We start from the raw sequence: 13,401 nt of genomic DNA, 5'->3' as shown, positions 1-13,401 counted from the left end.
GAGGTCAGGAGTTCAAGAGCAGCCTAACCTAGATGGTGAAACCCCGTCTCTACTAAAAGTACAAAAATTAGCCAGGTGCAGTGGCAGGTGCCTGCAATACCAGCAACTTGGGAGGCTGAGGCAGGAAAATCTCTTGAACCCAGGAGGCAGAGGTTGCAGTGAGCCAAGATCGCACCACTGCACTCTAGCTTGGGTGACAGAGCAAGAGTCCATCTCAAAATAAATAAATAAATAAATAAGTAAAATAAAGAAAAAAGAAAATTACCAACAATAAAATGTCTAGGACCAGATGGATTCATAGCTGAATTCTATCAGACATTCAAAGAAGGATAGGTACCAATCCTATTGACACTATTCCACAATATAGAGAAAGAGGGTATCTTCCCTAAATCATTATATGAAGCCAGTATAACCTTAATATCAAAACTGGGAAAGGACATAACAAAAAAAAAAAGAAAGAAAAAAAAAAAAGAAAACTGCAGACCAATATCCCTTGGGAACATAGATGCAAAACTCCTTGGCAAAATACTAGCTAACAGAATCCAATGGCATATCGAAAAGATAATCCACCATGATCAAGTTAGTTTCATACCAGGGATGCAAGGATGGTTTAATATACACAAGTCAATAAATGTGATACACCACATAAAAAGAATTAAAAACAAAAATCACATGATCATCTCAACAGATGCAGAATAAAATCTAGCATTGTTTTATGATTAAAACCCTCAGCAAAACTGATATACAAGGAACATACCTCAGGCCGGGCGCGGTGGCTCAAGCCTGTAATCCCAGCACTTTGGGAGGCCGAGACGGGCGGATCACAAGGTCAGGAGATCAAGACCATCCTGGCTAACACGGTGAAACCCCGTCTCTACTAAAAAATACAAAAAACTAGCCGGGCGAGGTGGCGGGCGCCTGTAGTCCCAGCTACTCGGGAGGCTGAGGCAGGAGAATGGCGGGAACCCGGGAGGCGGAGCTTGCAGTGAGCTGAGATCCGGCCACAGCACTCCAGCCTGGGCGACAGAGCAAGACTCCGTCTCAAAAAAAAAAAAAAAAAAGGAACATACCTCAATGTAGTAAAAGTCATCTGTAACAAACCCACAGCCAGCATAACACTGAAAAGGGAAAAGGGAAAAGCATTCCCTTTCAGAATTGGAACAAAACAAGGATGCTCACTCTCACCATGTCTGTTCAACATAGTACTGGAAGTCCTTGCCAGAGCCATCAGGCAAGAGAAAGAAATAAAGGGCATCCAAATCAGTAAAGAGGATGTCAAACTCACTGTTTGCATAGGATATGTTTGTATACCTAGAAAACCCTAAAGACTCGTCCAAAAAGCTCCTAGAACTGATAAATGAATTCAACAAAATTTCAGGATGCAAGATAAATGTATACAAATCAGTAGGTCTGCTATACACCAACACAAACCAAGCTGTGAATCAAATCACGAATTCAACTCCTTTTACAATAGCTGCAAAAAATAAAATAAAATACTTAGGAATATACCTAAGCAAGGAGGTGAAAGACCTCTAGAAGGAAAACTACAAAACACTGCTGAAAGAAATCATAGACAACACAAACAAATAGAAAAACATTCCATGCTCACGGATGGGTAGAATCGATACTGTGAAAATGACCATACTGCCAAAAGGAATCTACAAATTCAATGCAATTCACATCAAAATGTCACCATCATTCTTCACAGAACTAAAAAAAAACAATTCTAAAACGTATATGGGACCGAGAAAGAGCCTGCATAGCCAAAGTAAGACTAAGCAAAAAGAACAAATCTGGAGGCATCACATTAACTGGCTTCAAACTATACTGTAAGACCATAGTCACCAAAACAGCATAGTACTGATATAAAAATTGGCACATAGACCAATGGAATATAACAGCGAACCCATAAATAAACTCAAATGTGTACAGTGAACTGATCTTCAACAAAGCAAACAAAAACATAAAAGTGGGGAAAGGATCCCCTACTCAACAAACAATGCTGGGATAATTGGCAAGCCAAGTGCAGGAAAATAAAACTGGATCCTCATCTCTCACCTTATACAAAAATCAACCAAGATGGATCAAGAACTTAAATCTAAGACACGAAACTATAAAAGTTCTAGAAGATAACATTGGAAAAACCCTTCTAGACATTTGGCTTAGGCAAAGACTTCATGAGCAAGAACCCAAAAGCAAATGCAACAAAAACAAAGATAAACAGGTGGGACTTAATTAAACTAAATTAAACTAAAGAGCTTCTGCACAAAAAAAGGAAAAGTCAGCCATTAGAGTAAAAGACAACCCACAGAGTGGGAGAAAGTCTTCATCATCTATGCATCTGACAAAGGACTAATATCTACAAGGAAGTCAAACAAATTAACAAGAAAAAAAAATCCCATCAAAAAGTGGGCTAAGGACATGAATAGACAATTCTCAAAAGAAGATATACAAATGGTCTTCAAACATATGAAAAAATGCTCAACATCACTAATGTTCAGGGAAATGCAAATCAAAACCACAATGTGACACCACCACCTTACTCCTGCAATAATGGCCATAATCAAACAATCAAAAAATAATAAATGCTGGTGTGGATGCGATGGAAAGGAAACACTTCTACACCACTGATGGGAATGTAAACTAGAACTAGTACAACCGCTATGCAACACAGTGTGGAGATTCCTTAAAGATCTAAAAATGGAACTACCATTTGATTCAGCAATCCCACTGCTGGGTTTCTACCTGTAGGAAAAGAAGTCATTATACGAAAAAGATACTTGTACCCACGATTATAGCAGCAAAATTTGAAATTGCAAAAATATGAAACCAGCCCAAATGCCCATCAATCAATGAGTGGATAAAAAAATTGTGGAATATATATATATATATATTCCATATATATATATTCCTATATATATATATATTCCACAATTTTATGGAATTAAATGTGTATATATACAATTTCACTGTGTGTGTATATATATGTGTGTGTGTGTGTTCTCACTCATGAGTAGAAGCTAATTTATGAAGATGTAAAGGTGTGAGAATGATACAATGGACTTTGGGGACTTACGGGTCAAGAAATCCCTTTACTGTTTGATACGGGTTGGCTCTGTGTACCCACCCAAATCTTATCTGCAACTGTACTCTCATAATTTCCACAAGTTGTGGGAGGGACCCTGGGGGAGATAATTGAATCATGGGGGTGATTCCCCCATACTGTTTTCATGGCAGTGAATAAGTCTCAGGAGATCTGATGGTTTTATCAGGAATCTCTGCTTTTGCATCTTCCTCCTTCTGTCTTTGCTTGCTGCCAACTATGTAAGATGGGACTTGCTCCTTCTTGCCTTGCACCATGATTGTGAGGCTTCTTTGTAAGTCCAATTAAACCTCTTTCTTTTGTAAATTGCCCAGTCTTTCTTTATCTACAGCTTGAAAACGAACTAATACACTGTTCCTCTATACTTTTACTTACAGTTTGTTTCCAATTGTTTGTTATAAATCATACTGTGGTGAACATATTGAGACACAATTTGTTCTCATTATTTCCTAATGATATATTCTCAAAAGTGGAATTGCTGGGCCACAGTTATATGTTAAGCAGCATAGTAAGGTTAACAGACAATGTAATTAAAACTCCAGATATGGGAGTTCAAATTCCAGCACTTTTTTCTAAATTACTTTGTAACATTGGTCAAATGAGTTCATTGATCTGGTCTTCAGTTTCCTCACCTACAATATAAGAAGGTTAGACTAAATTATTCGTATTTTAGGGTGCCTACCTTTGTTATCTATGAGTGCATAACAAATTATCCACAAAACTGTGGCTAAACCAACAATTATTCTGTTATTTTCGATGATTCTGTGGGTTGACTGTGTCTCAGCTGTATCATCTTCTGCTGGTCTTGCTCATAAATCCTTACACAACTGCAGTCAGATGGGAGCTCCATATTCAATATCCAAGATGGAATGTCCAAGATGGATACACTCATGTAGCTAGCACCTTAGCAGGGATAGCTGGGATCAGCTGGGATCCTAGGAAAACTGGGCTTCCTTCTCTCTCCCTGTAGCCTCGGGGTGTCCCGTCTTCATATGACCTCTCTATAGAGTATTTTCATGTTGTCTCTCCATGTGGTCTCTCCTTCAGGGCAACAGAACTTCTTATGTGGAAACTCTGGCTCTCAGAAATTCAAATATATCATCACTTCTACCACCTTCTCTTGCAACAGCAAGTCACAGGATCAGCTCAGCTTCAAAATGAGAGGGACAATGCGAAGGCATGGATACTAGAGGCCATCTTTGGCAAACAGCTATCACATAGTACCTGACTGCAATAGGGTCCTTAGAGCTCTAGGACTTTAATTATGTGAAAATTTGCAATCCGTATGTGGCAAGTGCTATGACAGTCTGCGTATCACATTAGGGACAATGTAGTGAATCTCTCTTATCAAGGATGTTTATTTTACTAGAACACTCAATTTATCAACCCTTCCAGGAAAGAAGTGAAAGTATTCACAGAAAGAATACCGGAAGCATTCTTTTACTTTTGGGAAAAAAAATAGAGAAGATTTACTCTACTTGTATTAAAATAATTGCACTATCCTCTTTGTGCTGACAATCTCTACATTTACATGTTAGCTATCTGCTGCACAGAAGATATACATCAATTGAAACTTCCCACACCCTACCCCAAGAAGAGTACCTGGTGGAAGATCCAACAGAGTCTGGGAGTAATGGAGTTTTCTCGCATGGAGTTCAGAAGACAGTAATTCTGACTGGGTTTTACTGACACTCCATATGACTGGGGAAACCAAAAAGAGATTAACCAGAAATGAGCCTTCAGAGCAATGAAAAATGAATCTCTTTTGCCCATCCTCACCTAATAAAATATTCTGTTCCTTTCAACAGATTAATTTTATTATGCAATAGCTGGGTATATACACTAAGCCCTAGAACTAAAACTTCCAGGCTGTGATAAAACCAAATAACCATTGTTACAGACGACAAAGCCAGACTCAATAATATTTTATTAATCCTCAATGCCAAATTATAAATGCTTGAGAAAAATATCCTTTTTCTCTCATACTATGGGAAAATGTCAGCTTTTCATTAAGTCTATCTCTTAACACTTAAACATTTGCTCTTTTTGCTGCCTAGCAGTGAGAACTGAAGCTTCAAGAGTGTTTTATTTATTTATATGGCATTTGCCTTGATGTTGCCCAAGTAATAATACATAGTAACAGAGACAGATGAGAGTTCTGTATCATCCTTTCCCGCAGGGCAAACCAGGCACAAATAGACCTCTAATGAAAAAATCCACAGAGCAGAACAATAAGTAACATGGAATAAAATGAGAAAAAACTTTCTAAACGCAGGCTTTGAAAATTACAGAACAGAAAAATCTCCTACTCAAAGTGGAGTAAGGCCTCTTCAGCTTTCACATTATACAGTGGGTTTTAGTTTCATTACTTGAATGAAGCACTTTAGCATTAACCAGGTTACCTCTAAATCTAATGTAACCTTTTTTGGCTTCAAGGAATAGCAATGACTTCAATGGTGCTTTACTCATAAAATGGTACTGATTCCTAAGTAGCAGCTGAAATAGAGTTTTTTGGTATACATTTAGAGGGTACAAATGCCGTTTTGATTCATGAGTATATTGCACAGTAATGAAGTCTGGACTTTTAGTGTAACCATCATCCAAGGAGTGTGTGTTGTAATTTCTCATCCTTCACCCCCCTTTCTCATCCTTCACCCCCCAACACACACACAATTCCAAGTCTCCAATGTCCATTTTTACACACCCTGTATCCATGTGTACATATGACTTAGTTCCCATGCATAACTGAGAACATGTGGAATTTGACTTTTTGTTTCTGAGTTGAGATATAGAGATTTAAACAAAATATAAATATGATTACCCCAGATGTGCTTATTTCCTGCAAAGCAACTACCGATTTATTCAACAAATACCCTGTGATTGCCAACTACATGCCAGACACCATGTTAGATCCTAGGAATACATGAGAGAATAAGATATTGCTTTTGTCCTCAGGAAATGTTAGTCCAAAAGAAGCAATAGACCACTAAGCAGGCTGGGGCCCAGGGAAGTGATATCCAGTCAGTCTAGAGCTTCAGGGAAGGAGACCCAGAACTAATAGGTTCTGAGAAAGGAAAGATTCAGGAAAATTGGTCAAGGAAAGAGGAATGAGGTGAGTGAGCTGTAGGTAGCTGTAGGGGTACTGGCCCTCAGGGAGGAAGTTTCAAGCAAAGGAACATGAAGTGTAAAGGTGCTACGAGCCAAAGATGGCTCTGGGTGACCTCTAGACTTCTTAGATTCAGAAGCTAACACCTACCAGTGTGTACTTCAAAATATTCTATTCTATTTTATGTCTGAGAACAGAAATCACACATCCGTAAGGAGCCCTAAACATGGGTACATACCCATTGTTGTTTTTATCCTTATGTAAGTAAATCATGTTTCACCAGCTTGTCTCCTCACTGGCTACTAAAGGACCCTTTGTCTTCCACAAAATCCACTCCCTTGACCTTGTGCCATTATTTCTGTAGATCACCAGAGGGAATTAAAACTGTCCTCATATATTACTGCTTTCCAACCAGGGATGTTTTGCTTCCCAGGGGACATTGGGCTATGTTGATGAGAAAACATGTTTGGGTAGAAGCCAGGGATGCTGCTAAATATCCTTTAGTATGTAAGACAACTACTACCTCAAAGAAGTATCTGGCCCAAAACATCAACAGTCAAGTGCTGTGGGCCATCACAGGTACTTCTGGAATATTGGGCAAGTCTAAACGCAGGACCTCTTACCTGGTATTCCATCCATGCGGCTATTTGGAGCTATTCCCCAGACCCTGGGGCTACAGGCCTCCTGTCGTCTGCTCTTGAGTGCGTGTCACTGGTGGCTTATGCCACGTTGGGTTTCATACCTCTGATGCCTCCACATGTCCTTAGCCTTTGCCTCTAGAGGAGCTGCTTGCCCAGTATCTGCAGTTCCCACAGGTAATATGGTTTAAGTGGGCTTCATTAAGACATAAAATAATAATTAGGCTTTCCAGGGCATGTATTCCTTGCCGTATTTTGTCAAAATGCTTTAAAGGTACAATTTCCTTTCTTCCTAGAGCAAAACAATACTTTTTATTTATTTTACAAACAAAGCTATCAACACTGATAGAAGTTAGGTAGTTTTCCCATCTTATACTGCTAATTTGAAAAACCCGAGCTTTAGATTACAACCAGCTCTGTTTGACTCTTAAACTGTGTTCTCAATCAGTTCACTAAACTGCATGAATTCCAGAGAGGTGTCCATCCTCCATGATTGGTTTTGGCTTAGCCAAAGTCCATAAACAGACTCTTCTCACATTCCCTAACCCTCATTCTAAAAGAGACCCAGCTTAACTAAATGCTAGCAAATAATATAGTTTGTGGAAAATTGAAAATTTTTTCTCTGTGATATATTTTTAATTTCCTTTAAACTATATTTGCTCTTTTGCAAGGCCCATTTTAAAGCAAATTTCGGTCCTTCTTAACTGCACTGATCTGTCCAGTAAACAAATAATCTCTGTAATCTCTTTTATTGTCCTAAGCAATTTAGCTTCAACTCTCAGCTTTGTTCTATTGTCCTGAGCAATTTGGCTTTGACTTTCAGCTTGCAAACCTCAAGTGAAAAAAATAAAATAAAGTAAGATGTTCTTTTCTACCTTAAAAGGCATGCCATCCATTGTTTCTTAAGACTGGCTGTTGGGGGTTTCTGTCTCAGACCTCATCAAAGTCTTCATTCAAAAAAATTTTTTTTCTTTATAGTATTTAGGGAATAGGGGAATGGAAGAAGATTTCATTGCTAATTTTTAAAAAATTCTTTTTATAATTTTTTCACACATAATTTATCCAACCTCTAAATTAGCTTTTAAGATTTGCTCCACTGAGCATAAGTTCCTTAAGGAATAATGGTAATCATATAAGCCACTACTCATGATGTTCCAGGCATCGAGTTAATTCATTTATGTAAGACAAAGGTCAGCGAACAACAGACCACAGGCCACATGTGATTCATTGCCTGTTTATGTATGGCCCACAAGCCAAGGATGACTTTTACATTTTTAAATAGATAATACTTTAAACTAAAAGTGTTTAAAAACAAATGAAAGTTTAGAAAGCATATTCTGAAAAGGATCAGCTATTATGATGATATAAAGATATGTGCCATGCACTGTAATTTTCTATTTTTATAAATTTTAAAACAAGTTATATCTTGATGTGAGCTTGGTAAAGATCTCTCCTCCTCTCCACACTTTTTTTTTTCCCCAAATAGCTATGAATTCCAACTTCTTTTTATGTAAGTACAATTTAAAATGTCAAGCCATGTAACATAATTAATAAAATTGACTTTCTTTGTATTGTCTAGACATTTGTTTAGAGACAAAGAGTAAAGCAAGATAATTGAGTTGAGTTGCTACTACATAGCCAAGAAAAGTGTGAATGTGCTGCAGTGATGGGATGGTCCCAAGGGCAACACACTCAGCCAGACTGAAAAAAAAAAACAGGAAAGGAAAAGAATGAAGACAAGACATTTTTTTGTCCTACTGAGTCTCTGTATGTTCTTTCTGGCTGTCTGTACCCCTTCTCAATGGCATATTAGCTAGATCTTTTCCTTAATGCTTCAGTTCCGTTTCTCTGCCTATGTAAAGTTTCTCTCTCACACACATTTTGGGACCTCAAGGTCTTCTACTCTGACTAACAAAATTTTGAAAATGTAATTAGCATAGGCCATTCTTGGAAATGTAACCCTATCTAAAGGAACCCATCTCTTATGGTGGAAATCTAGTACATGGCAGGCAATGAGAAAGCTTTTCCTAGGAAAGGGGTGCTGCTCAGATCACCCTGAGGGCTTCATTGGTCCTCTGTGCTGGTGAAGATGGAACTGACTACATCACATGGGTTACTCAGACTATAAAACAATAGGAGACGGGAGAAAAGGAGAGGAAGAGAAATCTCCTTTTTGCTTACTACCTATAAAACATTCCTTTTGCCTCTAGTGGGAGGTGTGTGAAAACAGGATGTACTTGGTATATGCAATAATTGGGGATTGGCCGGAGTGGGAGAGGTTCCAACTATTATATGGCATATATTAAGTTTATTTTATTGTGAATAATTTTGCTTGTGAGGCACTAAAAAAGGGAGAGAGAAAATCACATCTATTATCTATTTTCAGTTATAGTATCTTAATAATGGTCATGTAATTGGTAACTTAGCAATATATTACAGTATTATCTTTAATTTGCCTTTCTAATTTATTTAATATGACCAGATTTAAAAAAAACAAAAAACAAAATCCACAACCCCACACATGCTCTTTCAAGGGTTCTGCTTATGGAAAAATACAGAACCCTAATATATTTGTAGAACTTTCTAATACCCTGCCTCATCTATGTTAAATACAGATTTTTTTTAAAAAAGAATATAAATCTGAAAGTGTGCTTATGACTAGTAATGTTTTGGGATAAAAAATTTATTTAAAAGTCATTAAACTTTAAATGCTTTGTTCTTGTAAACTCTTTATGTACTCAACATTTTCTCTTGGAAAGAAATGTGTGAAATAAGGACAGTATTCTTTTTAAAAACTGCTGACATGAACTGTGGCATGAAATACATGCCTTCAGACAGCTCACTGCTTTAACTCTTCAGAGAAAATTTAAGCTTTCACATAATTTCCATTTAATGTCACATTAATTGCATTTCCTTAAGTTATAAAAATATGTGGGATGCTGTAAAATATATCACAATGCTCAATATGGCTCTGGGACATTGCTTTAAGCCAGAGAAGCAACCCAGGGTGAAGGTACAGGACTGGCAACAGCTAGCTATAGTTGAGGGATCCAATCTTCAAGAAGCCAGTACCAGGAAACCAATCATCAGCCATAGCGAGGTATTTACAAATGAGAGTCCCAGCCTCTGCGGTGGGATTTAGGCATGAACCTCTAGGACATTTTAGGTGGAGTGAGCCTGACAACGGCAGGGGTGATCCTATAGGGAGAGAGAGACAATAAGACTCTGTAAATTACTAACAAGTCTGAAGTCTAATTTCCATAAACAGAAATGAACTTTCCCAGAATAAGGCTAAAACCTAGTTTCCAGTGCTAGGTCAAACACTGATGTTGGATTACAACACCAGTGCCTGAGTTCCACAAGTATAGATCACACTCTGAAATTCTTTCTCAACAAGGCTAAGATAAGTCTTAGAAGCTTGGATGGAGTTGAGGCTGCAAGGGATGATTAGGTAGCCCCAGCTGTGGTAAAAGGCAGATGTAATGTTCAAAGCTGGACAGTCTCTGGCAGCAGAAAATCAAATACACATGAAATTATATTTCTTACTGGAGAATGGAAAAGATGGTATTGCATGGGAAGCTTTTAAGGATGGGTGGAATTGAGATAAACAAAGAAAAGTGGGAAAGGGCATTCCAGGTGGAATGACTAACATAAGCAATGGGATAAGGAGTCGCTGTTGAGAAATGACAAATTTTATTATGTGGTTGAGCAAAGGGTGATCAGAAATAGGATGGGCCCCGGTGGTGGTAAGTGAGGTTTTCAGGAGGTTGCATTTGAGGAATGACAGGTAAATAAGGGGTGAAAGGAGGAATACATGAAAGCAGAATGGGCCCAAATAATGACATGCTTTGAGTGCCAGCTTGAGGAACTTAGGGTTTATCTAAAGGCACCAGTTGGCATTCAACATTTGGGGAGGGAATTAATTGAACTTAACTCTCTTTTTGGAGGGTAACTTTGGAGACAGTGTGATGAATTTGCATTCTAGTGGTAGCAAAACATAAGTCTCAAACTAGGAGAGAGCAATAGCAGTACCATAAATCATTTGAAGAAATGTAACTTCAGTATAAAAAATGCATAATTAAGATAACTCAAAACAGTTAAAATTCAAGAAGAAAAACATCTGTTCCCAAATTCTATCACTTGATAAGATGTTCCAGAATTTCCCAGATGCTGGAACCTACCACCAAGATTCTGATTAGTAACTCCTGGAAGGGAGTTGGGAATCCCCATTTTGAACAACGATTTAGGAACAACAGTTGCATACAATGCTTAGTGTCCAACATGTCAAGTGGATAGAAAAGACATAGGGGGCAATTTATTGACCTGGAAAAGTTTACATTGTTGTGTTCTATTTGTGATCATTCTTAAAATGTGTACTATTTACATACTTTTTTCTACATATTTTAAGTTTCAATTAAAGTTATTAAAATACTTAAATTGAATAGAGTGCTTAAATAACCAAATAAGAATTTAAATTCGTATTTATTTTAGTTTTTATGTTCTAATTTAATATTTAATTCTGTTAATCAATAGAAACATACTGTGATGGCTAGTTTTCTGCATCAACTTCACTGTGCTAAGAGATGCCCAGATAGCTGGCAAAACATTATTTCCTGCTGTATCTGTGAGGGTAATCACAATATGGGCAGGCATCACCAAATCTTTTGAGGGGCTGAGTAGAACAAAAAGTGGAGAAAGGGCAAATTTACTCTCTGTCTGAGCTGAGACATTTATCTTCTCCTGGTTCTTGGACTTAGTACAGGTTTACACAACCACTGCCTCCCTTCTCCTCACCCTCCATTCTCAGACCTTCAGAATATGACTGAATCACATGCCTGGCTTTCCTGGTTCTACCGCTTGCAGACAGCAGTCTGTGGGACCTCCAAGCTTTCATAACCACAATACTCAATTCTTACAATAAGTAACCTCTTCTACATATATTTATATGTATTCTAATGATTCTGTTTTTCTTGAGAACTCTGACTACTAGACATATCTATGTGGAAATTTGGATCTTACAAATATTTAGAAATTCACCATTTTTTGTGCCATTTGAATATTGTCAAACATTATATTTATTAAGTTCACAATAAACCTACCAAGAAACTGCTTCTTTTCAAATTTTTTTAATATTACTTTAAGTTCGGGATACAGGTGGAGAAGGTGCAGGTTTGCTACATAGGTACACATGTGCCATGGTGGTTGCTGCACCTATCAACACATCATCTAGATTTTAAGCCGCTCATGCATTAGGTATTTGTCCTAATGCTCTCTCTCCCCTTGCCCCCTAACCGTTTACAGACCCCAGTGTGTGATGTTCCCCTCCCTGTGTCCATATGTTCTCATTGTTCACCTCCCACTTATGAGCAAGGACATGTGGTGTTTGGTTTTCTGCTCCTGGGTTAGTTTGCTGAGAATGATGGTTTCCAGCTTCATCCATGTCCCTGCAAAAGACATGAACTCATTCCTTTTTATGGCTACATAGTATTCCATGGTGTATATGTTCCACATTTTCTTTATCTAGTCTATTATTGATGGGCATGTGGGTTGGTTGCATGTCTTTGCTATTGTGAATAGTGCTGCAGTAAAGATGTGTGTGCATGTCTTTATAGTAGAATGATTTATAATCCTTGTTTTTAAGATAACTAGTTAATGTATATTCTAAGTGTAAGGTGATGGTAATTCTTCAAAAGAAGAATTGATAAGATTTGGTGACAAATCGTAGTACAAATTACGGAGAAGAGAACAAAAAGATTTCTTGGCAGGTACATAAACATGCTGTCTATTTTAAATATATTTAAAGTATTGATCCTAGTCTCACGTGTAATAAGAGATGCCTCACAAATATCTGTTGAGCTGAAATGTCCATTAAGAAATTGTAGGACCGGCCGGGCGCGGTGGCTCAAGCCTGTAATCCCAGCACTTTGGGAGGCCAAGATGGGCGGATCACAAGGTCAGGAGATCGAGACGATCCTGGCTAACACGGTGAAACCCCGTCTCTACTAAAAAATACAAAAAAACTAGCTGGGCGCGGTGTCGGGCACCTGTAGTCCCAGCTACTCGGGAGGCTGAGGCAGGAGAATGGCGTGAACCCGGGAGGCGGAGCTTGTAGTGAGCTGAGATCGCGCCACTGCACTCCAGCCTGGGCGACAGAGCGAGACTCCGTCTCAAAAAAAAAAACAAAACAAAAAAAAACTCCTTTGTGGCCAGGCATGGTGGTTCACACCTGTAATCCCAGCACTTTGGGAGACCAAGGTGGGTGGGTCACCTGAGGTCAGGAGTTCAAGACCAACCTGGCCACCATGGTGAAACCCCATCTCTACCCAGAATACAAAATTAGCCAGGCATGGTGGCAGGTGCCTGTAATTCCAGCTACTCGGGAAGCTAAGGCAGGAGAATCACTTGAACCCAGGAGGCAGAGGTTGCAGTGAGCCAAGATTGCACCACTGCACTCCAGCCTGGGTGACAGAGCCAGATCCCATCTCAAAAAACAAAACAAAACAAAACAAAACCCATAAAACTGTGTGTTCAAGAGACCCCTATTAAAATGCAGA

At 38.5% G+C, this 13,401-nt stretch overlaps 1 long non-coding RNA gene across 1 annotated transcript in view; it reads right to left on the bottom strand.

Moving 5' to 3' along the window:
* LOC116270603 overlaps nucleotides 1–10,912 on the bottom strand; it is a 33,233-nt gene extending 22,321 nt beyond the window's left edge. Inside the window, exon 1 of the long non-coding RNA XR_004178754.1 lies at nucleotides 4,706–10,912. This is a non-coding gene — a long non-coding RNA (uncharacterized LOC116270603). The remainder of the gene's footprint in view (nucleotides 1–4,705) is intronic.
* Nucleotides 10,913–13,401: the final 2,489 nt, after the last annotated feature.

This window comes from Papio anubis, chromosome 15, assembly GCF_008728515.1.
Source record: "Papio anubis isolate 15944 chromosome 15, Panubis1.0, whole genome shotgun sequence".
In the NCBI taxonomy this organism is placed as follows: domain Eukaryota; kingdom Metazoa; phylum Chordata; class Mammalia; order Primates; family Cercopithecidae; genus Papio; species Papio anubis.
Note: the sequence above shows the minus strand (reverse complement) of the source record. Positions and strands in the feature narration are given on the sequence as shown.